Source organism: Hemitrygon akajei, chromosome 1 (genome assembly GCF_048418815.1).
Source record: "Hemitrygon akajei chromosome 1, sHemAka1.3, whole genome shotgun sequence".
NCBI lineage: Eukaryota > Metazoa > Chordata > Chondrichthyes > Myliobatiformes > Dasyatidae > Hemitrygon > Hemitrygon akajei.
Genome location: NC_133124.1, coordinates 165,333,679 through 165,361,594, shown reverse-complemented (window position 1 = coordinate 165,361,594; position 27,916 = coordinate 165,333,679). Strand labels below are relative to the sequence as shown.

Sequence of the window (27,916 nt, the reverse complement as noted above, 5' to 3'; positions counted from 1 at the left end):
ACTTCTGAATGGTTGTCTCAATAAACAGTCATTTCCAGCTGCTGAAGGGTTTCTCAGCAAGAAGTGTAACTCCAGGTTTCCTCAACAATTCCCATGAAAGGGAAAATCAGAATGCTGGGACAATTCAGCGGGTCACACAGCTCTGGGGAGCCGTATGATGATGATTTGGTTGAAACCCTACACCTGGGTGGGGAAGACAGGGAAAAGATTGCCACACAGAAACTATAGAACAGGAACAGGCCCTTCAGCCCAGATTGTTATACAGAACTGGGGCAGGGATTGGAAGCTGGTGGGTGGTTAATTGAACCAGATGTGGGCAGGGATAATGGGTAGATAGAGCCAGGATGGGAAGGGTAGAGAAAGGAGTTTATACAGTTCCAGTATCTCCTCCTCACACATGGTCAGTGTTTATACAGTTCCAGTATCTCCTCTTCACAAATGGTCAGTATTTATACAGGTCTAGTATCTCCTCCTCACACATGGTCAGTGTTTATACAGTTCCAGTATCTCCTCCTCACACATGGTCAGTGTTTATACAGTTCCAGTATCTCCTCCTCACACATGGTCAGTGTTTATACAGTTCCAGTATCTCCTCTTCACAAATGGTCAGTATTTATACAGGTCTAGTATTTCCTCCTCACACATGGTCAGTATTTATACAGTTCTAGTATCTCCTCCTCACACATGGTCAGTGTTTATACAGTTCCAGTATCTCCTCCTCAGTTCTCCTTGCTCTTACTTTCATTGTCTTGGTGAATTAAGAGTGCTGGACAGTAGCACAATGGTTAGCGAAATACTGTGACAGAGCCAGTGACCCAGGTTCAATCCCATAGCTGTCTGTAAAGGGTTTGAACATTCTCCCCATGAGATAAACACAAGAAATTCTGTGGATTCTGGAACTCCAAAGACACACACAATCCCTAGAGGAACACAGCATCTATGAAAATGAATAAACTGTTGACATTTCAGTCCAAGACCATCTTCAGGACCGGAAATGAAGAAGCAGATGCAAGAATAAAAAGGTGGGGGGAAGGAATGGATGATAGCTGGATGCTGAAAGGTGAAGCCATGTGGGTGAGACAGATAAAGGAAGGAATCTAATCGGAGGGGAACATGGAGCATAGGAGAAAAGGAAGGAGGAGGGGACCCAGGGGAAGGTGATCGGCAGGTGAGAAGAGGTGAGAGTTCAGATTGGGGGATAGATGGAGGGGAGGAGAGGGGGAGGGATTTTTTTTCCTGGAATGAATGGAGAAGTGAATCACGGAGAGAGGTGGGAGGTAAAGATATGATTATTGGTAGGATGTCTTTGGAGATGCAGAAATTGTGGAGGATGATGTGTTGGATGTGGAAGTGATGGGGTGGTAGGTAAGGACGAGAGGAACTCTATCACTGTTATGCGGAGAGAAGGTGGGGTGAGTGCGGATGTCCAGGAAGTGGAGGAGACATAGCTCAGGGCAGCATCATTGGTGGAGGAAGGGAACCCCATTCTATGAAGAAGGAGGATATCTCTGATGTCCAGGAAAGGAAAGCCAAGTCCTGGGTAGGGATGTGGCAAAGAAAAAGGAAGAGAGGAAAGGAACAAACAAGAGAAAACCTGCAGATGCTGGAAATCTGAGCAACACACACAGAATGCTGGAGGAACTCAACAGGCCAGGCAGCATCTCTGGATAAAAGTACAGCCGACATTTCAGGCCAAGACCCTTCAGCAGGACTGGAGAAAACAAAACTGAGGAGTAGATTTGAAAGATTGGGGGGAGGAGAGAGAGAAACACCAGATGATGGGTGAAACTTAGAGAGGAGGGATAAAGCAGAGAGCGTGGAAGTTGATTGGGAAAGAGTCAGAAGGCCATGGAAGGAAGAGCAGCAGAGGTGGTGATGGGCAGTCAAGGAGATGATATGAGAGAGGGACAAGGGGATGGGAAATGGTGAAGGGGTAGGAGGAGGTATTACTGAAAGTTTGAGAAATCAATGTTAATGCCACCAGGTTGGAGACTACCCAAACAGAATAAGATGTGTTGGTCATCCAAACAAAGTGTGGCCTTATCCTGACAGTGGAGAAGGCTATTGATGAACATATCAGAATGGGAATGGGAAGTGGAATTAAAAATGGGTGGCCACTGGGAGATCTCACATGTTCTGGCGGACGGAGCGTAAATGCTCGGCGAAGCAGTCTCCCAATCTACGTCAGGTCTGACTGATATACCAGAGGCCACACTGAGTACAGAACACAGTATGTTTTCCCAACACTCACAGGTGAAGTACCACCTCACCTGGAAGGACTGTTTGGAGCCCTGGATGGTAGTGAGGGAGGAGATGTTGGGGTAGGTGTGGCTCTTGTTCTGCTTGAGGGAGAGAAATCAGTGGGAAGGGATGAATGGACAAGGGAGTTGCATAGGGAGTGATCCCTCCAGAAAGCAGGAAGTGGGGGGAAAGGGAAAGATGTGTTTGGAGGTGGTGGAAGTTTTGGAGAATCGTGCGCTGAATACGGATTCTGGTGGGGTGGTGGGTGAGGACAAGAGGAACCCTATCCCTGGTAGTGTGGCGGGGGATGGGGTAATAGCAGACATTCATGAAATGGAAGAAATGAAGGCAGCATTGATGGTGGAAGAAGGGACACCCTTTTCTTAGAAAAAGAAGGACATCTCCTTCATCATAGATTGAAAAGCCTCATCCTGAGAGCAGATGTAGCAGAGACAGAGGAATGGAGAGAAGAGGATAGCACTTTTACAATAGCAGGGTGGATCTTGGTGACTGACCAAATCTCCTTAAACTCCTAATAAAATAAAGCTGCTGTTGTGCCTTCTTCATTATATCATCAATATGTTGGTTTCCATGGTGACACTGTGGTCAGAATGACATGATTACACCTTGGAGCACTGAAATTTGGAGTTCAATTCCAATGTTGCCTGTAAGAAGTCTGTACGTACTCTCCATAGAATTCATGGGTTTTCTCCAGCTGCTCCGGTTTCCTCCCGCAGTCCAAAGACGTACCTTTAAAAGGTTAATCAATCAATCATTGTAAATTGCCCTGTGATTACACTAGGGTTAAATTAGGGGTTGCTGGGCAGCATGGCTCAAAGGGCAGAAGGGTCTATTCCCTGCTGTGTCTCAATCAATAAATAAATTCCCAGTCTCCAGACAGGAAACAATGTCCCACCATCACCAGCAGCTTCCTGCCATCAAGCCAGTTGTGAGTTAAGATGACTTGAACTGATGTGATTCCCAATCTTCCAATTTCCCACTACCCTTGGTGACTTTGTATGCACAAGTTTCAGGTTTGATAGCATCTTTTATTTCCTTAGTTATCCAAGCCATTATTGTCCTTGCTTTTCACTGGAATACACTTTTGTTGAGCATTGTGAAAAATCTCTTTGAAAGTCTTCCACTGTTGCTCGATTGTCCCACCATATACCCTGTGTTCCCAGTCTACACTAGCCAAATCCTCCCTCATTCCATTGTAGACTCATTACACTGGTTTTAGATCGAACTATTACACCCTCCATTTATATGAGAATCTCAATTATGCTGTGATCACTCTTTCCAAGAGGATCCCTAACTGCAAGATCACTAATTTTACCTGTCTTGTTGCACAGGACCCGATCTAAGAAGGCATGAGAGTGGCTAGAATTCATTGGGAGATTGAGTGGACTTGGAATGTCACCAAAGACTTGAGCAAATTTCTACAGATGTACTATGGAGGGCATTCTAATTGGTTGCATCACTGTCTGGTATGGAGGGGCTACTGCACAGAATCAGAAAAAAACTGCACAAAGTTTCAAAATTAGCCAGCATCATCATGGGCACTAGCTTCCCCAGCATCAAGGACACCTTCAAAAGGCAATCCTTTGCAATCCTTAACTGCAGTTGCAGTTAAAATCCAGGGAGAAGGCAATTCTGGATCTAGTATTGTGTAATGAACCGGATTTGATTAGGGAACTCAAGGTAAAGGAGCCATTAGGAGGTAGTGACCATAATATGATAAGTTTTAATCTACAATTTAAGAGGGAGAAGGGAAAATCAGAAGTGTCAGTATTACAGTTGAACAAAGGGGACTATGGAGCCATGAGGGAGGAGTTAGCCAAAGTTGACTGGAAGGATACCCTCGCAGGGATGACAGTGGAAAAACAATGGCAGGTATTTCTGGGAATAATTCAGAAGGTGCAGGATCAGTTCATTCCAAAGAGGAAGAAAGATCCTAGGGGGAGTAAGGGGCTACCGTGGCTCACAAAGGAAGTCAAGGACAGTATAAAAATAAAAGAGAAGAAGTATAAAATAGCAAAGATGAGCGGGAAGCCAGAGGATAGGGAAACTTTTAAAGAGCCGGATCCGGCCGGAACACTGGGTCAAAGGGGCTCTGCTGATAGCTCTCTCTCTGTCTTGTTTTACGGCAGTTGGCACCCAGCTTAATGGTGCATTACCGTCACCTTCTGCTCCAGAGTATGCAATGGACTCACATTCTAAATCCCTTCACCCAATCGCACACATACACATACCCTAACCTACACTTTATCCTCACCATCCTAGTACCCTATTTCTGTTTATCCATCATATCCTATAAAAAAAAACCCTGTACCTCTTAAGAAAGCTAAAAATACCCTGACCTGTGTTCTCTCACCCATGCCCAGCAACCCTTTTAATGTGAATTCCTGCACCCCCAATTCCCTTAGATTAATTCTCATCATCTCTCTCTGTATCCCATACTTCCTGCAACTCAGAACTACATGCTCTACTGACTCCTCTTCCTAACATTCCTCACACAGTCCTGTCTGGTGTTTCCCTATCAATTTCAGTGTTTGGTTTAGTGCACAGTGCCTCAGCCTTAACCTTGTCCACACAATTTCCTCTCTTCTGTATCTACTTCCTACCCTAGTACCTGCAACACTTTTTTGTATTTGATATAAATGCCTCCCTTTCCCCTCCCTGTCCCATCTTTCTTGCCACATTTGGTTAATTTTTTCCCAGATTACACACTTAACCTCTGCTTTACTAATACTAATGTGCATTTCTATATTTTCTTTCTTTATTGCCCTCTTTGCCAACTCATCCTCCCTTTCATTGCCCTTCACCCCTACATGAGCTGGAACCCATAGAAATTTAACCTGAACTCCCTGATTTGCAACTCTTGTGACCGACTGAAGGACTTCATGAAGTACATCTTGCCGGTTGTTTGAGTGAGAAGACCTTAAACTTGCTAGAACTGAAGATGAATCTGAGCATATCAACGCTTTGATTAGTCTAGGTTTCTCTACCCAACACAACCAACACTGCCATCATCTCCACTGTATACACCGCTAACTTATCAGATGTTCTTCTGCTGATTGCAATTGCTTTTGCTGGTATAGCCACCCCAAACCCTGTCACTCCTGTCTCAGGTTCCTTAGCACCATCTGTATAGACCTGAGTATAATCACTATACTTTTCCATCACATAACAGTTAAAAGCACTTACCAAATCAGTTTTATACTTTCCTTTCCTTTTTACCCCTAACAAATGCCAGTCTACGTCAGGCCATACCAGCTTCCATGGAGCTACAACCGGATAAATGGCTGAAGGACTTATCCTTAGATCAAACACTCCACATGATCTAGCAATATCATTCCCTACCCGACTAAAGTTTTCCCTCTGAAACCTCCCATTTTCCCAGGACTCCTGCAACACTCCTTTAGCAGGGTGAGAATCATTGTGTCCCTGCAAATTAACCCACTAGTTTGCCATCAATTGCATTCTTCTTAATTCCAAAGGCATTGTTCCCATTTCTACCTGCAGGGCTGATACTGGTGATGTTTTAAAAGCCCCACTGCACACTCTCAAAACCTGAGTCTGAATCACATCCAGTTTCCTTATAAGAGACCTAGCTGCTGATCCATATGCTACACTTCCATAATCCAACACAGATCCTACTAAAGCCACATACATTCTCTTTAATGCTGAACAACTTGCTCCCCTTTCCCTACCAGTCAAACATCTCATCACGTTTATTACTTTTTTACATTTCTCCTCAACTTTCCTGATATGGTCTGCCCATGTTAATCGTGAATCAAATATAACTCGCAAAAATTTAAATGATCCGACCCTTTCTAATTCAATCCCATACATCCTTAACTTCTTCCCTACTTCAATTCTTTTCCTAGTGAGAAATACAGTTTGAGTTTTTTCCACTGAAAATATACATCCCCAATCATAACCCCACTCTACCACTTCATCAATTGCTCCTTGTAGTTTCCTGATTTTATGCTTGGTGTTCCTGCCTCTTTTCCACAAGACCCCATCATCCGCAAACAGTGACCTACCTATATCCACTGGTACCTTTGTGAAGACATCATTGATCATAATGATGCAAAGTAACGGGTTAATCACACTAACCTGAGGTGTGACATTTCCCACTATGTACTGTTTTGATCATTCTGATCCAATCCGAACTTGAATTTTTCTACCAAACAAAAAATCTTTAATCCAATTAGAAACTCTCCCCCCAACCCCCATCTTGTGCAGTTTAATTAATAATCCTTCCTTCCACATCATGTCATAGGCTTTTTCAATGTCAAAAAAACACTGCAACTACTGATTCTTTATTTGCCTGGGCCTTTCTTATTTCAGTCTCTAACCTTATCACTGAGTCCATGGAATTCCTTCCCTTCCTAAAACCACTGATAACTTGCCAGCATTCCTCTCTTCTCAAGATCATATGATAACCTTTCATTTATCATCCTTTCCATTACCTTACAGATATTTGATGTTAGTGCTATTGGCCTGTAGCTAGTGGGTTTTGACTGATCCTTGCCAGGTTTCCTTATTGGAATTACTACTGCTTCTTTCCATGCACTTGGTAATCTTCCCTCCTCCCACACTCTGTTGTAAAAATGCAGTAACTTCAAGAGCGCGCCTTCTTCTAGATTTTTTAGCATAACGTAGCATATTAGATCTTTCCCTGGGGAGGTTGGTCTCGATCTCTTTATTGCTCTCACCATTTCTGCCAAAGTAAATGGATCATCAATTATATCATCTGTTTCTTTCCTCCTGTTTAACACACCTGGGTATTGACTCATCGTTCTTTCCCTTCTCCTTCTCCCTTCTTCAGACAAATTTTCTGAACTATGTATCTTTACAGATGACTTGGCCATGATCTCAGCCTTATCCCTGCTGGAGACGGCCGTTTCCTCCTCAGATATCATTACTGGATACTCCCAATCCCTTCTATCTCCCCCCCATCCTCTTAATCATTCCCCATACCTCTCCCACAGGCGTTGTTCTTCCTATTTTGTTGCAAAAACTCCTCCAACTTGCCCTTTTAGCTTGACGTATAGTTCTTCTCACCACTGCCTGTGCCTTCTTATATTGAATCAAATGCTGCATATTATGGGTTCTTTTAACTAGCCTGAATGCTCTATTTCTGTTTTTTTACAACCTGACAACTTTCCTCTGTCCACCATGGCACTATTTTTCTATTCATCCTATTTTTACTCCTGGGTATAGATCCTTCTGCTGCCATAATAATTGCTGAAGTCACCTGACTGTTTAATTCATCTATATTTCCAGAAATGTCAATCTTTGTCAATGCTTCTTCACTTAACTTCTGGAACTTACCCCAATCTGCTTTTCCAAACACCCACTTTGGGAATCCCCCACCTGGTCTTATTTCAACTCTTTCACCCACTGAACATAAAACTGGGTAGTGATCACTGCCTACTGTTGAAGCAGTCCAAACTCTCCAGTTACTGATGCCAGCCAAGACATTAGACACTAATGTAATATCTAATACCGACTCAGTTCCTGTTATGTTTATCCTTGTTCCTCTACCATTATTCATACATACCAAATCCCTTTCTTCCATCAAATCTTCAATTACCGTTCCATTTGAATCTGTAATCGGATCCCCCCATATTGTGCTGTGAGCATTGAGATCTGCACACCACACTACTTTATGTCTATTTTGTCCTTGCATCCTTAGTAGACTGTCCAAATCCAACCTTTTACATGGATTGTAGCAGTTAATTATAACCACTCCCTCCCCTCTCTCCCATATTTCCACCACTATGTATTCCTGATCATCTCCTTTTTCCAGTACCCTATATGGTATACCTTGCTTGATTAACATAGCACAACCTCCTCCTCCCCCTAGATTTCTATCTTTCCTTATCATTGTATACCCATGTACCACAAAGTCTAAAGCTGGTTTCAACCAAGTTTCCTGCATACACACTACATCCGGTTTTGCAACCATTTCCTTAATAAATTCCTTAAATTCCTGGCCATTGGCCAGTAAACTCCTTGAATTCCATTGCAAAAGAATCACCATAATGAGTACTAACCAACCTATGACACTTCCTGGCTGGACTGATTAGTGAGGTTCTCCCTCACTTCTTCCCATGTCAGTCCTACTAACCCTAAATGGTTTACTGTTGCTTTGACCACCAGCTGAATTTTGTCACTTTTTGACTTTACATCTGCCGTACTATTAATGACTCCTGCAATGAATGTTACTAGAGCTTTTTTTTCCACATAAATCCTGCCATTTACTCATTGCTGCATCTCTTGCATCCCTATTTCTCTCTGGTCATTAGGAGCATTATTCTGTTCTCTTGACATTCTTAGAGCTTCTGCATAAGTGATCTTTCTTTTCACTCTTATTTCTTGAATTTTATTCTCCTGTCTCATAACCTCACACCCACTATACACCACATTATGAGCTCCTCCACAATTACAGCATTTTGGTTGCACTCCTGTTCCGCACTTTCCATATTCATGATCATCCCCACATCTAGCACATCTCCTTAGCCTTTTACAGTTTTTAGCTATGTGTCCAAACCTTTGACAATTTTAGCACCTCAATGGCTTTGGCACATACACCCTTACTGGGTAACTCATGAAACCCAGGAACACTTTCCTTGGAACTCTTTCTTCTTCAAATTCAATCAATATTGTTTCACTTTCCTTTTTCATTCCCTCCTTTGTTGTTTTCAGTCTTAGAACATTAATTACTTCCCCCCCCTTTGATATTCATCTTCAACTCCTCCATGTTTATACTCATTGGTACACCCGTGATCACTCCTTTACAACCACCATTTCATGCTCCCACCCTCCCTGTATATTCCACCTTGCATTTTCCTATCTCTTTTAGCTTGAGTGCTTTCTCAAGTTGTTCCTCATTCGCACATCTTACCAATAGATTGCCATCATTAAGGACTTTTGCAAATACTATTTCCCCTATCTTATTTGCCAGAGTTGTTGTTAGCACAAACAGGTTAATTTTCTTCATGTGTCCTTGTGCCAGCTCATTAAATCTAATTATGACAACACCTCCTCTCTGAACTTGTTCATCATCCTCACTTTCAGAACTCTCTCCACTGTCATTTCTTATTCTTTTATTGCCTTTGGCTCGGTTTTCATTCATCCATCCCCTCACTATCTCCTTATTCCCTTTATTTATCCCTTCACAAAAATCCATTTCTCCCCAGCTGCCTGCCTCTGATCCCAAATCCCTATCCCGCTCCTTCCCCACTCTCTTTCCCTCAGCCCCTCCTCTCACCTTGTCTGCCATTACCAGACCCAGGCAACCCCCTCCCAGCAATTCCCGCCCCTTCCCCACTCTCCTTCCCTCAACAAGTTCCAAACCACATTCACACATGCACCACCACGTTCCAGCCAAAATCCTGCTGATAGCTCTGGACCACGACAGCCCTTAAATTCTACCTTCTTTCACCTGGCCATGTGGGCTTTAAACCAGCCCCTTCCCTAATTGGACTCTCGCCAATTACCCATTTATCTCCTCAATAGCACCCACCTGTTTCTGTTCCCGCTCATTGCCCGGTCCATTTAAACCCTGCCTCGACTCATACTCTCTGCCTTTTCGTCCCAGTCCTGAACTGAGTCATTCCAGCCTGCTATAGTGACTACTGCCAACTGAAATTGTTGAATTCTGTGTTTCTGGATTCTGCCTGTTTGGAACCTGATTCTTGACTGAAGCACCCGTAATCGTCTGCCCTCACCGGACAGCCTTTCCCAGGTAAGACCTCCGCCTGCTATTCCGGCTTCGTGCCTGCCTCCTGGGGTTGAGAGACTGTTGCCCCTGTGGCCGCTAATAAAATCCTGGTAAAAGAGTATTCATTGGTCTGCACTTGAGTCCTACTGTAACCGGCCCCACCTGACAGCAACAGAAGATTACTAAAAAGGCAATACAGGGAGAAAAGATGAGGATTGAAGGTAAACTAGCCACAAATATAAAGAAGGATAGTAAAAGCTTCTTTAGGTATGTGAAGAGAAAAAAAACTAGTTAAGACCAAAGTTGGGCCCTTGAAGGCAGAAACGGGTGAATTTGTTATGGGGAACAAGGGAATGGCAGACGAGTTGAACAGGTACTTTGGATCTGTCTTCACTAGGGAGGACACAGACAATCTCCCAGATGTAATAGTGGTCCGAGGATCTAGGGTAACGGAGGAACTGAAGGAAAGTCACATTAGGCAGAAAATAGTGTTGGGTAGACTGATGGGACTGAAGGCCGATAAATCCCCAGGACCTGATGGTCTGCATCCCAGGGTACTTAAGGAGGTGGCTCTAGAAATCATGAAAGCATTGGTAATCATTTTCCAATGTTCTATAGATTCAGGATCAGTTCCTGAGGATTAGACGATAGCTAATGTTATCCCACTTTTTAAGGAAGGAGGGAGAGAGGAAACGGGGAATTATAGACCAGTTAGCCTGACATCAGTGGTGGGGAAGATGCTGGAGTCAATTATAAAAGATGAAATAACGGTACATTTGGATAGCAGTAACAGGATCGGTCCGAGTCAGCATGGATCTACGAAGGGGAAATCATGCTTGACTAATCTTCTGGAATTTTTTGAGGATGTATCTATGAAATTGGACAAGGGAAAGCCAGTGGATGTAGTGTACCTGGACTTCCAGAAAACCTTTGACAAGGTCCCACATAGGAGATCAGTGGGTAAAATTAAAGCACATGGTATTGGGGGTAGGGTACTCACTGGATAGAAAATTGATTGGCAGACAGGAAACAGAGTATGGATTAACGGGTCCTTTTCAGAATGGCAGGCAGTGACTAGTGGGGTACCGCAAGGCTTGGTGCTGGGACTGCAGCTGTTTACAATATACATTAATGATTTAGACGAAGGGATTAAAAGTAACATCAGCAAATTTGCAATGACACAAAGCTGGGTAGTAGTGTGAAATATGAGGAGGATGTTAGGAGAATGCAGGGTGACTTGGACAGGTTGGGTGAGTGGGCAGATGCATGGCAGATGCAGTTTAATGTGGATAAATGTGAGGTAATCCACTTTGGTAGCAAGAACATGAAGGGAGATTACTATCTGGTGTCAAGTCAGGGAAAGGGAAAGTACAACGAGATCTAGGTGTCCTTGTTCATCAGTCACTGAAAGTAAGCTTGCAGGTACAGCAGGCAGTGAAGAAAGCGAATAGCATGTTGGCCTTCATAACAAGGGGAGTCGAGTATAGGAGCAAAGAGGTCCTTCTGCAGTTGTACAGGGCCCTGGTGAGACTACACCTGGTGTATTGTGTTCAGTTTTGGTCTCCAAATTTGAGGAAGGACATTCTTGCTATTGTGGGAATGCAGCATAGGTTCATGAGGTTAATTCCCTGGATGGCGGGACTGTCATATGTTGAAAGATTGCAGCGACTGGGCTTGTATACACTGGAATTTAGAAAGAAGAGAGGGGATCTGATTGAAACATACAAGATTATTAAGGGATTGGATACGCTAGAGGCAGGAAATATGTTCCCAATGCTGGGGGAGTCCAGAACCAGAGGCCACAGTTTAAGAATAAGGGGTAGGCCATTTAGATCAGAGTTGAGGAAAAACTTTTTCACCCAGAGAGTTGTGGATCTATGGAATGCTCTGCCTCAGAAGACAGTGGAGGCCAATTCTCTGGATGGTTTCAAGAAAGAGTTAGATAGCGCTCTTAAAGATGGTGGAGTCAAGGGATATGGGGAGAAGGCAGGAACGGGGAACTGATTGTGGATGATCAGCCATGATCACATTGAATGGCAGTGCGGGCTCGAAGGGCCGAATGGCCTACTGCTACAACTATTGTCTATTGCAATGCCTCAAGAAGGCTGCATCCATCATTAAGGACCCTCATCACCATTCAGGACATGATCTCTTCTCATTGCTACCGTCAGGGAGGAGTTATGGGAGTCTGAAGGAACACACTCAATGGTTTAAGAACAGCTTTTTCCCCTCTGACTTCAGATTTCTGAATAGAACATGAACCCATGTGTACTACCTCACTGTTTTCTTTAGCTGTTTTGCTCATTTTTGCTCCACTTACTTTATTTAATAATATATATTCTTTATTGTAATTTATAATTTATATTATGAATTGCAATGTATTGTTGCCACAAAACAACATTTTTCACGATATGTGCCAGTGGTATCTAACCCAATTCTGATTCAGTTAGGTGATATCACCGTCTGGACCTTGTCTTCTTCTGAATCCTGCCTCAGTCAGGAAGTACAGGGGGACAAAGACCCAAATATAAAGTTTCCACAACAGCTTCTTCACTCCCATCAGGTTCTTTAACACTAACAGGACCCCTAACTCTTTCTCTTCTCAACCATTCAGGTAAGCCTCTTCCCCTCTCCCAGCAGGTTTCTGATTGAACCATGAATCTGCATTTCCTTTTTTGACAATATTTATGTTGTAATTTATAGCATTTTTGTTTTTACCCTGAACAGCTGCTGAAAAACAACAAATTACTCAACAGCTGGCAGCAGATATCAGTTTCTCAAGGGATCAGCAGTGGAAAATGTGAGCAGTTTCATGTTCCTGGGTGTTGATATCTCTGAAGGTCTATCCTGGGCCCAGCATATTAATGCAATTACAAACAGTGATTCTAATTCTATTTCTTTCTCTTCATTATACATGTCCAGTAAATTAGTTATAATTAAGCCAACTTGTTTCCAATGTATTGTGTTGCTTCTGCAAAAGCCAATTTCCATGGCAATTATACCCTGGATACATGTTCCCATGATAATAAACTCGAACTTGACCTCAGCAATGGAAGACTTGTGGCCACCTCATGTATCACCATAGACTCGTTTCTAGCTGTGTTATTTTGCACTAATGGCTTTTTTGTACAAATTCGAATTTCTAAGTCATGCCTGGTGTGCTCTCCATTACCTCCTTGCCTGTGATGCCCTCACAAGTTCTCCATTGCACCTGTAGCTCACTGTACTTCTGCACTTGATAATAAAATGGACCTGGACCTGACTTGTTGACACCACCAACCCGCTGGGAGGTTCCAGCATCCTTTGCTTTTTTTCCTCGTGTTTTCTACACCTTCACGTATTTACTTCTCTCTCCTATGTGTCTGTCTGTCTGTCAGCATCCAGTAGCCAATAGAGTTGTTGTTGTTCGTCCTTCGGAGTCGAAGACGACCACGACTTCTGTCAGGTGGAGGGTTTGTGACTGTGGGTCCGGAGGTGACTGGTGAGGCCAATCCGGGCCCTGGAAGCTCGCCCACAGGTGGGACACATGAGGGTAGGTGCTGCAGTGGAAGTGGAGGTAGCTCGAGCCTTGCGCGCAGTGCGTTTCCTCTGAGCCTCTGCGGTACGTCTGATTTCTGCTGCATACACTCCTTTAGTGGTCCTGCTCCACCAGGTTGGGTAGTCCAGAGCAAGCAATTCCCAGCTACTGGGTATTGGGAACTTTATGTAGGGGGTGGGCTCACAACCTGCACTCGCTGGAGATTGGATGAATTCCCTGTCCATCAACTGGCTGAGCAGCGGACACTCACTGAGAAAAATAGGCAGGACTATCACCGCGAGTGACATGATGGGTTGAACGGCCTCTTGCTTCACTCTCTCCCTGTCGGATCAGAGGAAACCTCCGGGCTACTCGTCTTTGGAGGCAGCAGGTTCCTCACACCACTGAGTCAAGGAGACGAAACCGGCCCCCTCTGTACCGACCTGCCCAGAGTGTGATTCCCCTTCCTCATCGGTCGGTTCCAGTTCACGCTTTTGAGATTTCCAACAGCTGATCGGAGCATTGAACTGGTTTTACACTTGAACATTGTCTATGGCTGGGATTCAGCGTAACTTTTCACAAAACAAACAAAAGAGAAAGTCTGCATATGCTGGAAATCCAAGCATCACACACAAAATACTGGAGGAACTCAGCAGTCCGGCGGTCTTGGCCCGAAACTTCGACTGTACTCTCTTCCATAGGTGCTGCCTGACCTGCTGAGTTCCTCCAGCACTTTGTGTGTGTTACGTTCTTTTTCACCAGGTACACAAAGGCAGGAGAGACCTCGAGAGGGCTGAGTGTTACAAGGGGGAGATGGAGGAGAACCCAAGTGCAGGACACCGGCACGTCGACTCAGTTGGGAAGGCTGGCGTAGACCTGAACGGAGAGCGGGAAACCAGAGGGATCTTGACAAGGAGACGGGATTCACAGGGACTCTAGAAACTAGAGCGGAACTTAGAATTACCGGTTCTAATCGGGACAGGGAACGAAGTATCACACGAGAATTGGCCAACGAACCGGCATACTGTGATAGAGGCACCATAGTATTTATTTCCCAGTCTCTGATGAGAGCCAGATGTGCAGAAATTGTGTAACTGTAGCGGTGTGCTACACACAGCGCTGAAATAACGACACGCAGTCAATGAGCTGCAGTTGCATAAGAGATTTATTCAAACTTCGCGGCCTCGCTTTAAAGCCTTCCTGTTCCCGCGCGCGGGCTTTTTCTCTTGCTGGTGAAGCAGGCCTGGCAACCTTTTTGGGACCGGCCTCAATGCCGGCGTGCGCCACTTTGTGAGCCGGTTCGAGTGCGCTGGGAAGTGGGTCGCTACATAACTCTCCCCCCCCACCCCCCAGTACCGGCGATACACCCCCCAATGTCCTCAGTCTGGGTCGGACTCTGTTTGGGAGGTCTGCCTCTGCGCCGCGGTGCCGGAATCTCGAACGGCTGCGCCAAGTCCACATGGGCTGGTTTGAGTCGTTCCACTGTGAAAACCTCCTTTCCCCCCAATGTCCAGCACGAATGTGGACCCGTTGTTTCTGATTACCGTAAACGGCCCCTCGTAGGGCCGCTGTAGCGGTGCCCGATGTCCACCCCATCGTACAAAAACAAACTTACAGTTTTGCAGGTCTTTGGGTATGCAGGTCGGGTTCTGCCCATGCTGTGAAGTTGGTACGGGGGCCAGGTTACCGAGCCACTCGCGTAGTCTGCCCAGGACTGCTGCGGGTTCTTCCTCTTGCCCCCTTGGGGCTGGTATCAACTCTCCTGGGACGACCAGCGGTGCGCCGTACACCAACTCGGCAGACGAGGTGTGCAGATCGTCTTTGGGCGCCGTGCGGATTCCGAGCAGGACCCAGGGAAGCTCGTCCACCCAGTTAAGCCCTTTGAAGCGGGCCATGAGAGCCGACTTCAGGTGACGGTGGAAACGCTCCACTAGTCCGTTCGACTGTGGGTGGTTGGCAGTTGTGTAGTGCAGCTGTGTCCCCAAAAGGCTGGCCATAGCTGACCACAGGCTGGAGGTGAACTGGGTGCCTCTATCGGAGGTGATGTGGGCTGGTACACCAAAGCGAGATACCCAGGTTGCAGCCAGTGCCCGGGCGCAAGAGTCAGAGGTGGTGTCGGTGAGTGGGACCGCCTCTGGCCATCTGGTGAACCGGTCCACGATAGTCAGGAGGTGCCGCGGTCCTCGCGACAGTTGCAGGGGGCCCACGATATCCACATGAATGTGGTCGAAATGCCGGCGGGTGGGGTGGAACTGCTGCGGCGGGGCCTTGGTGTGTCGCTGTACCTTGGCTGTTTGGCAGTGCATGCACGTTTTGGCCCATTCACTGACCTGCTTGCAGAATCTGTGCCAAACGAACCTGCTGGAGACCATCCGGACGGTTGACCTGATGGAGGGGTGCGCTAAGTTGTGAATGGAGTTGAAAACGCTCCGCCGCCAGGCTGCCGGGACGACAGTGCGGGGTTGGTCGGTGGTGACGTCACAGAGTAGGGTCCTCTCACCTGGGCCGACGGGGAGAGCCTGGAGCTGCAAACCGGAGACTGCGGTTCTGTAACTAGGGATCTCCTCGTCTGTCTGCTGCGCCTCCTCCAGCACTTCATAGTCTACCCCCTGGGACAGGGCTTGGATGTTAGGGCGGGAGTGAGCGTCCGCCATGACATTGTCCTTTCTCGAGACATGCCGGACATCCGTCGAGTATTCGTAGATGTAGGACAGATGTCGCTGCTGGCGGGACGACCAGGGGTCAGATGCTTTCGTGAACGCAAAGGTAAGCGGTTTGTTGTCCGTGAACGCGGTGAAGGGCCTACCTTCTAAGAAGTACCTGAAATGCCGGATTGCCAGGTATAGCGCCAACAGTTCCCGGTCGAAAGCACTGTATTTGAGCTCGGGTGGTCGTAGGTGTTTGCTGGAAAACGCCAGGGGTTGCCAGCGCCCCTCGATGAGTTGCTCCAGTACCCCACCGACTGCCGTGTTAGATGCGTCCACTGTGAGGGCGGTAGGGACGTCTGTTCTGGGGTGCACTAGCATCGCGGCGTTTGCCAAGGCTTCTTTGGTTTTAACAAAAGCGGCGGCGGACTCCTCGTCCCAGGTAATGTCTTTGCCCTTACCCGACATCAGGATGAACAGTGGGCGCATGATTCGGGCAGCTGAAGGGAGGAAGCGGTGGTAGAAACTCCCCATACCCACGAATTCCTGAAGGCCTTTGATTGTGTTGGGTCGGGGGAAATGGCGGACCGAGTCTACCTTGGCGGGCAGAGTTGTTGCCCTGTCTTTAGTAATTCTGTGGCCCAGGAAGTCGATGGTGTCGAGCCCGAACTGCCATTTGGCCGGATTGATTGTTAGGCCGTATTCACCCAGTCAGGCATAGAGTTGACGGAGGTGGGACAGATGCTCCTGACGACTGCTGCTGGCTATGAGGTTGTCGTCCAAATAGATGAATGCGAAGTCCAGGTCGCGTCCCACCACATCCATTAACCGCTGGAACGTCTGTGCGGCATTCTTCAGGCCGAACGGTGTGCGGAGGAACTCGAAAAGGCCGAAAGGAGTGATGAGTGCCGTTTTGGGGACGTCGTCCGGATGCATCAGGATTTGATGGTAATCTCGGACGAGGTCTACCTTGGAGAAGATCCGTGCGCCGGGCAGGTTTGCTGCAAAGTCCTGAATGTGCGGCACAGGGTAGCGGTCGGTGTTGTAGCCTCATTCAGCCTGCGGTAGTCACCGCATGGTCTCCAGTCCCCATGTTGCTTTGGGCACCATGTGCAGGGGGGAGGCCCATGGGCTGTCGGACCGCCGTATGATCCCCAATTCCTCCATCCTCTTGAACTCCTCCTTCGCCAGTCGGAGCTTGTCCGGGGGAAGCCTTCGAGCACGGGCGTGGAGGGGTGGTCCCTGGGTCGGGATGTAGTGCTGTACGCCGTGTCTGGGCATGGCTGCTGTGAACTGCGGTGACAGAACCGATGGGAAATCCGCCAGGACTCTGGTGAAGTCGTTGTCGGACAGCGTGATGGAGTCTAGGTGTGGGTCCGGCAACTGGGCTTCAACCAGGGAGAACGTTTGAAAGGTCTCGGCGTGGACCAGTCTCTGCCTCGGCAGGTCGACCAGTAGGCTGTGAGCTCGCAAAAAATCCGCCCCCAGGAGTGGTTGGGCTACCGCGGCCAGTGTGAAGTGGCTGGAGCCGAACTGTAGCCGCACCGTACGGGTGCCGTAGGTCCTTACTGTGCTGCCGTTCGCGGCCCTCAGGGTGGGACTCGGTTTTCTGTTGCGGGTGTCGTAACTCGTCGGAGGTAAGACGCTGATCTCGGCTCCGGTGTCGACCAAAAATCGGCGTCCCGACCGCTTGTCCCAGACATACAGGAGGCCATCCCGAAGGCCAGCCGCCGTAGCAATCAGTGGCGGCTGGCCCTGGCGTTTCCCGGGAACTTGCGTTAGTGGGCTCTGCAGCCAGGCCTGGTCTGGTCTGCTGCTGGGAGCGTGGCTTGGTGATCTGTGTGACGGACGCCCCACTCGCCTTCTTGGCTTTCCACAGCACATCTGCCCGGGCCGCCACCTTCCGGGGGTCGCTGAAATCCGCCGCGGACAGCAGCAGGCGTATGTCCTCGGGCAGCTGCTCCAGGAATGCCTGCTCAAACATGAGGCAGGGCTTGTGCCCTCCGGCCAGGGCCAGCATCTCGTTCATCATAGCCGACGGCGGCTTGTCTTCCAAACAATCCAGGTGCAGTAAACGGGCAGCTCGCTCGCGTCGTGAGTGTTCGAAAGTCCTTATGAGCAGGGCTTTGAATTCTGTGTATTTGCCGTCTCCCGGGGGCGACTGTATGAACTCCTCAACCTGGGCGGCTGTCTCCTGGTCGAGGGAGCTCACCACGTCTTAGTAACGTGTGGAATCCGCGATTATCTGCCCAATGTGGAATTGGGCTTCTGCTTGCTGGAACCACAGGTGAGGTCGCAGCGTCCAGAAGCTTGGCAGTTTTAACGAAACTGCATGAACAGATGCGGCGTCGTTCATCTCCGGTCCAGATATCGTTTGGGCTGTCGGGGTCACCAATTGTACACACAGCGCTGAATTAACGACACGCAGTCGGTGAGCTGCAGTTGCAAAAGAGGTTTATTCAAACTTTGCGGCCTCGCTTTAAAGCCTTCCTGTTCCCGCCCTCCCCGGGCGGGAATGCTGTAGGGGGCAAATATTCACAGTCCCGTCCCGCGCGCGGGCTTTTCCCCTTGCTGGTGAAGCAGGCCTGGCGCCCTTTTTGGGACCGGCCTCAATGCCGGCGTGCGCCACTTTGTGAGCCGGTTCGAGTGCACTGGGAAGTGGGTCGCCACATAACTTAGCATCAATTCACTGAAATTGGGGCATAATCAGGGAGAAAGAAGTGTTAAAGTGGAACGGCCAACCGGAACCATGACACTGGGGTATTTGGAGCCTGATGTTGGTGTTTTCTCTCAGTCAGGAAGGGGGTGTAGGGATTGTGGGAAGTGACGAAGGTAACGAACGGGAAGTGGAATTGAGTGAAAGGAGTTGTTTGGAGGATGGTGAATTGCAGACGAGAAAATAAGTGGCCGATTGAGGATTGTCCTGTCGTCCAGTGGTGAAGGCAGTAGACAGGATTGAAATAAAAGGAGGAGAAAGATGAGTTTAAGACAACACACAAAAATGTTGGAGGAACTCAGCAGGTCAGGCAGTATCTATGGTAATGAATAGAGACATTCACTCGACATTTTGGGCCGAGGCCTTTCATCAAGACTGGAAAGGAAGGGAGAAGATGCCAGAATAAAAAGTGGGGAAAGGGGAAGGTGGTGACTGGAGGGTGATCTGGGGAAGCCAGGTGGCTGTTTTAAGGTTTTGTTGAGTTTTGAATATGGTCCTGTTTCTGATATCAATCCAATTAGATTAACTAAAGATTTGAAAAAAAAAGTATTAGGATGTACGTATAGTGTGTTCAATAACTTTAAGAGATTTTGTGAAGATAGTAAGCAATGTGAGGAAGCTTTGGGGTTAAAAGATGTGGGAGGAAGGACAGTAACACCAAGAATTTATATTGAATGACAGTAGCTTTGGAGAGTAATCTCCAGATGTATAGATGACCAAGTTAAAAATAATTTAGTTAGAGGAAAAGTTGTATTTTGAAAGCTACAGAAAAATATCTAGAGATAAAAGACTTGACCCCAGAATTTGTTAATGATGCCTTACAGGACGAGTAAATAATGTCAGGGTTCAAAGGTGGGCTGTTAATGGTTTTGTTTCTAATCTTACAATGGAATGCTTGAAGCCTGTTAGCTAATGGTCAAGAGTTCAAGAAATGCATTTGTATATGGGAAACCTGGTTAAATTTGAGTCTTAAGTTTTACCATACAAGTCTTTGTTAATATTAGATGCTATCAGAAAATGGACAATGGAGGAGGAGTGGGTACCTTGGTCAAAAACAGGGTAACACAGCCTTCTGGAAATAGGGGTTGTTTATGGGTCAATTGTGTTAAATTGGGGAAAAATAGTAAAGTTCAGATAATAATTTCTTATGACTCTTGTGAAAGGTTAGCACCTGATATATTTGGAAAGTGTTGGGTGGAAATGGAAAAAATAAGGTTATATGGTGTGTGGATTTTAATGCCCAGAGTACTGTGTGGGGTTGCAGTGACACAAATGCGAATGGGACAGTGGTGGGAGATTTCCTGGAAGGGAAGTTTTCAGTGTGTTTCAGTGATGGTAGGAGTACAAGGATAAATTTATTTAACAACACCATTTCTGCTATAGACCTCACACTTGTATCTGAGGATATAGCAAATCTGTGTATCTGGGAAGTGTATAATGATACAACAGTGGGAGGGGATCATTTTTCCAATATCTGTACAATGGGAACAGATGTGTATCAGAAGAAAAGATCTCATATCCCCAGATGGAATTTTTAATAAGGCAAGTTGGGATGTTTTGATGATCTATGTGAAAGTATATTTCCTGATCACTTGGTTTTGGAGAATGTTGAGTTGAGTAATAATAACTTGTGCTCTGTACTCAACTCGATAGCTAAGGAATCAACCCATATTGCTGGTAGATAATAAAAGGAGAGCTGTTCCCTAGTGGATGAATGAATGTAAAAGGGCTGTGAAGGAGCGGAATCAAGTGTTTAGGAAAGTTAGACAATGACACTCCTATTCATCTTTCATACAATATAAAAGAGCTCAAGCTGTAGTTCTAAAAGTAGTGAGAAGGGCAAAGAAATTGCATTGGATAATGTACTGTGATGGCGTTGGGAAGAGATCCATGTAGGGGGAAGTTTGAGGTCTGATATGAAAAAGCGGAGAGATAGAAAATTTGATGCATTACTAGTTTTGTATGGTGGGGAGAAGGTTGCAGTTACTGACTCTGAAAAAGCAGAGTTATTAGCAGAAACATACATCGGTGTACATAGTTCAGCCAATTCAAGCAAAGAGGTCTTACAGAGAAACTGTTTTGTCAATCAATTGCCAGATTGCAAAGAGAAAAAAGGATGTTCTAATTCTTGCTTGGATGTTGAACTTACATTGTCTGTACTTAAACAGGCTATTAGTGGTGCAGATCCGACTGGGGAAGATGACATCTGTTGTATGATGTTTAACTAATTTCACATGTATGTAAGATTTTGGAATGAATGGTTATAGCAAGGCTTCCTCACTTTGTGGAGAGTCGTGGGAAAATTAGTTGGACACCAATCTGGATTTTGTAAAGGGAGAATGACCATGGACTCAGTGTTAAGTTTGGAATCTGATATTTGTTAGGCCCAAGTGGAAGAATCAGTGGTGACAGTTGGATCTGGAGAACAGTTATGATATGTTATGGACGCAGGAATACTGCTTAAACAGAAAAAGATGGGAATAGGTGATAGAATGTTCAATTTCATTCAAGATTTTTTAAGTGATAAAAAGATGTTCTGGAAGGAGTATGAGATAGAGATTGGGACTCCACAGGGAGTGTGTGAACTCAGGCCTTTTAATATAATGATCAATGATATTTTCTGAAATGTTCACTTATATGTACAAATCATTATATGGTGCACTGTAGAAGAAAGGCAGGAATATAAATTGTAAGTTAAAAATACAGGCAGTTGTTAATGAACCTTGTAAATAAAGGTAAATTTTCTCCAGCAATTTCCTTGCAGCTGCTGTGAGTGTCATGGTCCCGATCGGTTTCCCTTTAAATTTATCTTGGTTGTGTTATGATCCGGACCATTGACTCATTGTTCCCCTGTAATTCCCTGTTTCACGTTCCCCTCGAGCTTGGCCATTAAGTTAATTTACTCTCGACCGAACCGGCAGTTTATGAGCCCCTGGCGTCAGCCGTTCGGGTCGAGAGCGTTATGGAGCATTAGCGAAGTCGCTGTTGCTACCGCGAGCCAAAGTCACCTAGCCGGAGCAAGTGTCAGCAATTCACCTTCCTTTGCCAGAGTGGGTCGGGACAAGGTTAACCCGCCAGGGTGAGTTAAGAGCTCCCACTGCTTGGAGCAAACTTGGGTCAGTGATAGTACTGTCCGTTGTTTTGTCATCCTGTATCCAGAGCAGTAGGCAGGCCGTTTGCCGCTAGTCGCACGGACTGTCGTTGTGTGGTCTCCGTATCCATGTTCTGCCTAAAGAGGGGTCCCGGCCCTGTACTCTAGAAGAGTCCTGACCCCGGTGTTAAAGAGTCCCGGCTCCATGCCTGGTGAGACTGTGTTTCATGTCCTATGTTTGAGTATCAAGTCCGGGCCGTGGCGCTCCTCGTCTCCAGGTATCCACATCCGAGGTCTGTGTTCTATCCTTGCGTCACGGTTCTCTTTGTAAAGAGCAATAAACTCTACTTAACCCTAGAAAAACGTGTTTGTGTTCTGCATTTGGGTCCCCCTCCAGCACGCTTGGCCCCCACCTGTAACAGAGTCACTGGTCTATAGTTCCTAGGATTTTCCCTTATTCCCGTCGTACTTAGAGGTACAACATTAGTGACCTGCCAGTCCACTGGGACCTCGCCTGTGGCTAGAGAGGGCACAAGGATACTGGCCAAGCCCCCAGCAATCTCGTCTCCTACCTCCTTCAGTAACCTTGGGTAAATCCCATCACGGCCTGGGGTCATTCACCTTAATATTCATTAGGAGGCCCAACACTTCCTCCTCCTTGACCTCTGAACAACCTTAACATTCAGCACTGAACTTCAGGTCCTCCATGTCCTTTTCCTTGGTAAATACTGAAGCAAAGTATGCATTAGGTACCTCACTGACATTCTCCACTTCCAAGCAAATATCCACCCCACCCCCCCAGTCCTTGATTTATAGACATCTTGGCCTCACATCTGCTGGAAAGCACTGATGTACTTTCATTTGGAAAGGCAGGAGTTGATCGTGTGGTGTGAGCATGATTTCATGCAGGCCTTACCAATGTGAGACTCCTTGATGAAATTGAGTAATTTTGATGAGGAGAGGGATGAGGCAATGTAATGTCCAGACAAGGATAGTTGACAGGTAGTGTGCAGACAAGCCAAACAAAACAAATCTCTGAAGAGACCATAAGGTTCAGGAGCAGTGAGTGAGGCTATTATTCCCTGTAAATATCCAATGACAGAACCATAGAAAACCAATGGACATAGGAACAGAATTGGGCCATTCAGCCCATTGATTCTGCTTTTCCATTCCATCATGAGTGATTTATTTTCCCCCTCAAATCCATGACCTTTGGTGCCCTTACTAATCAAAAATCTATCAACATTCACATTAAATATACCAAGTGACTTGGCCTCCACAGCCTTCTGTGGCAATGGAATGCAGAGATTCACCACTGTCTGGTTAAAGGAATTCCTCCTCCTCTCTGTTCTAAATGGACATCACTCTGAAGCTGTGTCCTCTGATCCTAGACTCCTCCACTATAGGAGGCATCCTCTTCACATCCGTTCTATCTAGGTCTTTCCATATTTGACAGGTTTCAATAGCTTCCCTCATTCTTCTAAACTCCAGCGAGTAAAGGCCCAGATTATCAAATGGTCAACGCACATTAACCCTTTCATTCACGTTCATTCTCATGAACGGCCTTTGAACCCTCTCCATTATCAGCACATCCTTTCTTAGATAAGGGGACCAGAACTGATCACAATACTCCAAGAGTGGTTCAATGCCTTGTAAAGTATCAGCATTACATCCTTGCTTTTGTGCTTTAGTCCTCTCAAAATGAATGCTAAATTTACATTTGCCTTCCTCACCACTGACTCAACCTTTACAGAATCCTGCACAAGAAACCCAAGTTCCTTGTACTTCTGATTTCTGAAAATAGTCCGCACCTTAATTCCTTCTACCAAAGTGCATGGCCATACATTTCCCAACACTATATTCCATCTTCCAGTTTTTCACCAATTCTGCTAATTTGTGTAAATCCTTCTGCAGGCTCCCTACAGTTAAAATCTGCTTTTCCATTACCTTTGTATCTTCTACCAATACAGCCACGAAGCCATCAATTCTGTCATTCATATCATTAACATATAACGTGAAAAGAAGCTATCTGGACACTGACCCCTGTGGAATACACCTTGTCTACTTTATTCCCAGTCTTTGCCTCCTGCCAGTCAGCCAATCTTCTATCCATGCTAGTATTGTTCCAGCCTCATGTACAGCTCATTGTCAAGTGGCTTCAGAAAACCCAAGTAAACAACATCCACTGACTCTCCTTTGTCTATCCTACCTGTTATTTCCTCAAAGAATTCCAATGGATTTGACAGGTAAGATTCTCTCTGCTGACTTCATCTGATTTTATCATGTTCCTTCAAGTACCACAAAACCTCATCCTTAATAATGGACTGCAACATCTTCGCAACCAGGTACCTTTGATCGCAGTGGCTTCTACCCCATCAGTGAGTTGCTTGTTGCCGGGGAACTGAAGGTGGATTGGATAGTGGACTACTTGACAGATAGACCTCAGTATGTGCGGTTGGGAGACTGTAGGTCTGACACGGTGGTCAGCAGCACAGGAGCGCCGCAGGGAACTGTACTCTCTCCGGTCCTGTTCAGCCTGTACACATCAGACTTCCAATATAACTCGGAGTCCTGCCATATGCAGAAGTTCGCTGATGACACGGCCATAGTGGGGTGTGTCAGGAATGGACAGGAGGAGGAGTATAGGAAACGGATACAGGACTTTGTGATATGGTGCAACTCAAACTACCTGCGTCTCAATATCACCAAGACCAAGGAGATGGTGGTGGACTTTAGGAGATCTAGGCCTCATATGGAGCCAGTGATCATTAATGGAGAATGTGTGGAGCAGGTTAAGACCTACAAGTATCTGGGAGTACAGTTAGACGAGAAGCTAGACTGGACTGCCAAAACAGATTCCTTGTGCAGGAAGGCACAGAGTCGACTGTACTTCCTTAGAAGGTTGGCGTCATTCAATGTCTGTAGTGAGATGCTGAAGATGTTCTATAGGTCAGTTGTGGAGAGCGCCCTCTACTTTGTGGTGGCGTGTTGGGGAGGAAGCATTAAGAAGAGGGACGCCTCACGTCTTAATAAGCTGGTAAGGAAGGCGGGCTCTGTCGTGGGCAAAGTACTGGAGAGTTTAACATTGGTAGCTGAGCGAAGGGCGCTGAGTAGGCTACGGTCAATTATGGAAAACCCTGAACATCCTCTACATAGCACCATCCAGAGACAGAGAAGCAGTTTCAGCGACAGGTTACTATCGATGCAATGCTCCTCAGACAGGATGAAGAGGTCAATACTCCCCAATGCCATTAGGCTTTACAATTCAACCGCCAGGACTTAAGAACTTTTTAAAAGCTATTATTAATGCTTTTTGAGATAGTGATTTAGATGCATATCATATTTTTACTGAGTTAAGTATTGTATGTAATTAGTTTTGCTACAACAAGTGTATGGGACTTTGGAAAAAATGTTGAATTTCCCCATGGGGATGAATAAAGTATCTATCTATCTATCTCTATCTATCTGAAGGAGCAGGACATGCTGCTGCTGTTTCAGAGAGGCATTGGTGTGTGAAGGTGGTGTGCAGTCTAACAGCGAGTGATCATCTTAGTTGCTTTTCTTGTGACCACAAGACCATGTTGAACATTGTAACTGTGGAATACTGGTGATTTATTGGTGGACAGTGCGGGAGCTGTGTGGCCTCAGTCATAGCGAGGACTAAGCCTCAAGCTGCAATGTCGCCTATCGACAGCTGCGCAGGAGAAAGGCTTTGGAGGCGGTGTGGTGTCCAAGCTGAAGTTGTGCTGTCCCCCCCCCCCCCCAGTGTTCATTCAGCAAAAGGCAAGATGTATTGTGTTTGATTGCAGACATTCATGGACTCAAGATCTTGGACTATATTTTTTGTGTGAATGTATCTTTCTGATATCTTAATGTGCTTAGATAGATAGATAGATAGATACTTTATTCATCCCCATGGGGAAATTCAACATTTTTTCCAATGTCCCATACACTTGTTGTAGCAAAAACTCATTACATACAATACTTAACTCAGTAATAATATGATATGCATCTAAATCACTAACTCAAAAAGCATTAATAATAGCTTTACTCTTGGTGCTGTGTTGTTCACCTTGGCCCAGGAGTAATGCTGTTTCGTTTGACTGTATTCATGAGCTTCATGTATGGTTGAATAACAAACTTGAACCTTGGACTTTGAACCACTGAAGTCAGGCTAACTGACCTATAATTTCCTGTCTTTACCTTTTTCCCTTCTTAAAGAGTGGGGTGGCATTTGCAATTTTCCAGTACTCTGGAACTATTGTAGAATCTAGTAATTACTGAAAAATCACTACTAACGTCTCCACAGTTTCTTCAGCTGCTTCTTTCAGAACCCTGGGTTAGTCCAGGTGAATTTTCTAACTTCAGACCTATCAGCTTCTGAAGCACCTTCTCCTCAGTAAGTGGCCACATGCATTTCTGCCCCCTGACACTCTTGAATTTCTGGCATGCTGCTGGTGTGTTGCCCAGTGAACACTGACGCAAAATGCTTATTGACTTTGTCCACAATTTCTTTCTCCCTCAATACTCCCCAGCATCATTTCCAGTGGTACAATATCCACTCTCGCTGCTCCTTAACTCTTTATATAACTGAAAACATTTTCAGTACCCCTTTTATTTTGTTGGCTAGTGTACCTTCAGATTTAATCTTTTCCATCTTTTTTTAGTTGTCTTCTATTGGTGTTTTAATAGCTTCTCAATAAGTTTTGCCATTGGTTTAGTTTTTATGATGGCTTTGACTTCCCTTGGTAGCCACAGTTGCCTCATTCACTCTTCAGCAAACTAGTTCTTTCGGATGTTCCTATCCTATGCCTTCCAAATTGCTCCCATAGTCTCCAGCCATTGCTGCTCTGCCATCATCCCTGCTAGTGGCCCCTTCCAATCAACATCGGCAGCTCCTCTCTCCTACCTCTGTAATTCCTTTTACTCTTCTGTAATACTGATACATCTGATTGTAGTTTCTCCCTCCCAAAGTGTAGGGTGAATTCTATCATGTTCCCATCACTCTCTCCCAATGATGCCTTTACTTTTAGCTGTCTAATCAAATCTGATTCATTACACAACATCCTGTACAGAATTGCCTTTCTCCTTCTGGGCTCAACAACAAGTAGGCACTTAATCAGCATTCTTCAAATTCCTTTCCTTGGATTCCAGCACCAACCGGATGTTCCCAATATACCTCCATGACTATCGCAACATTCCCTTTTTTATGTGACTTTTCTATCTCCTGTTGTAATTTGTATACCACATCCTGGCTACTGTTCAGAGGCCTGTACTTAATTCCTATCAGGGTCTTTATACCTTTGCAGTTTCTTAACTCTACGCACAAGGATTCTACATCTTCCGATCCTATGCCTCCTATTTATAAGGATTTGATTCATTTTTACCACCAGAGACACGCCACACCCTCTGCCTACCTGCCTGTCCTTTTGATAGAATATGTTCCAAACTATGATCTTTTAGCCACAACTCAGATGCCCACAACGTCATACCCGCCAATCTCTAACTGTGCCACAAGGTAATTGACCTTATTCCGTGTACTGCATGCATTCAAATGTAACAGCTTCAATCCTGTATTCATCACCCTTTACAATCTTGCCCCTATTTTAACAGAAGTTAAATTCATATTTGTTTCTAAACATTTTACTTTTATATTTATTATGGAGACATTTGTTATTTCTCTTGCACTCTTTTACTTCATCCTCACTTTTCCAAACTGTTGAATAGACTACAGGTTGAATTGCTCTCATCCGAAATTCCAAAATCCCACAAACTAAGCAGAAGAAGAAAGCCCTTAACTCCGAGTGGAGTTATCGGGACGCTGTTGTGACAGCGTTACTTTAGCAGGCTTTCTTGTTTTTACAAGGTCGAGTTGCTAGCTCAATGCTCAACCTGGTATGGATGGAAAGCATGCAAGGGAGCCAGCTGGATTCAAACTCAGGAGCCTTCGCTCCAAAGTCCAGCACTG

General features: G+C 45.8%; 2 protein-coding genes and 1 long non-coding RNA gene across 3 annotated transcripts in view; 2 read left to right on the top strand and 1 right to left on the bottom strand.

Annotated features, from left to right (window-relative positions):
- LOC140732028 (uncharacterized) overlaps nt 1–27,916 on the bottom strand; it is a 559,606-nt gene that overhangs the window by 153,546 nt on the left and 378,144 nt on the right. The window lies entirely within an intron of this gene.
- LOC140732009 (uncharacterized) overlaps nt 1–27,916 on the top strand; it is a 334,699-nt gene that overhangs the window by 43,601 nt on the left and 263,182 nt on the right. The window lies entirely within an intron of this gene.
- LOC140735502 (uncharacterized) lies at nt 9,920–12,791 on the top strand. The gene is made up of 3 exons (XR_012100766.1): nt 9,920–10,003; nt 12,426–12,593; nt 12,707–12,791. It is a non-coding gene; the product is annotated as an uncharacterized lncRNA (long non-coding RNA).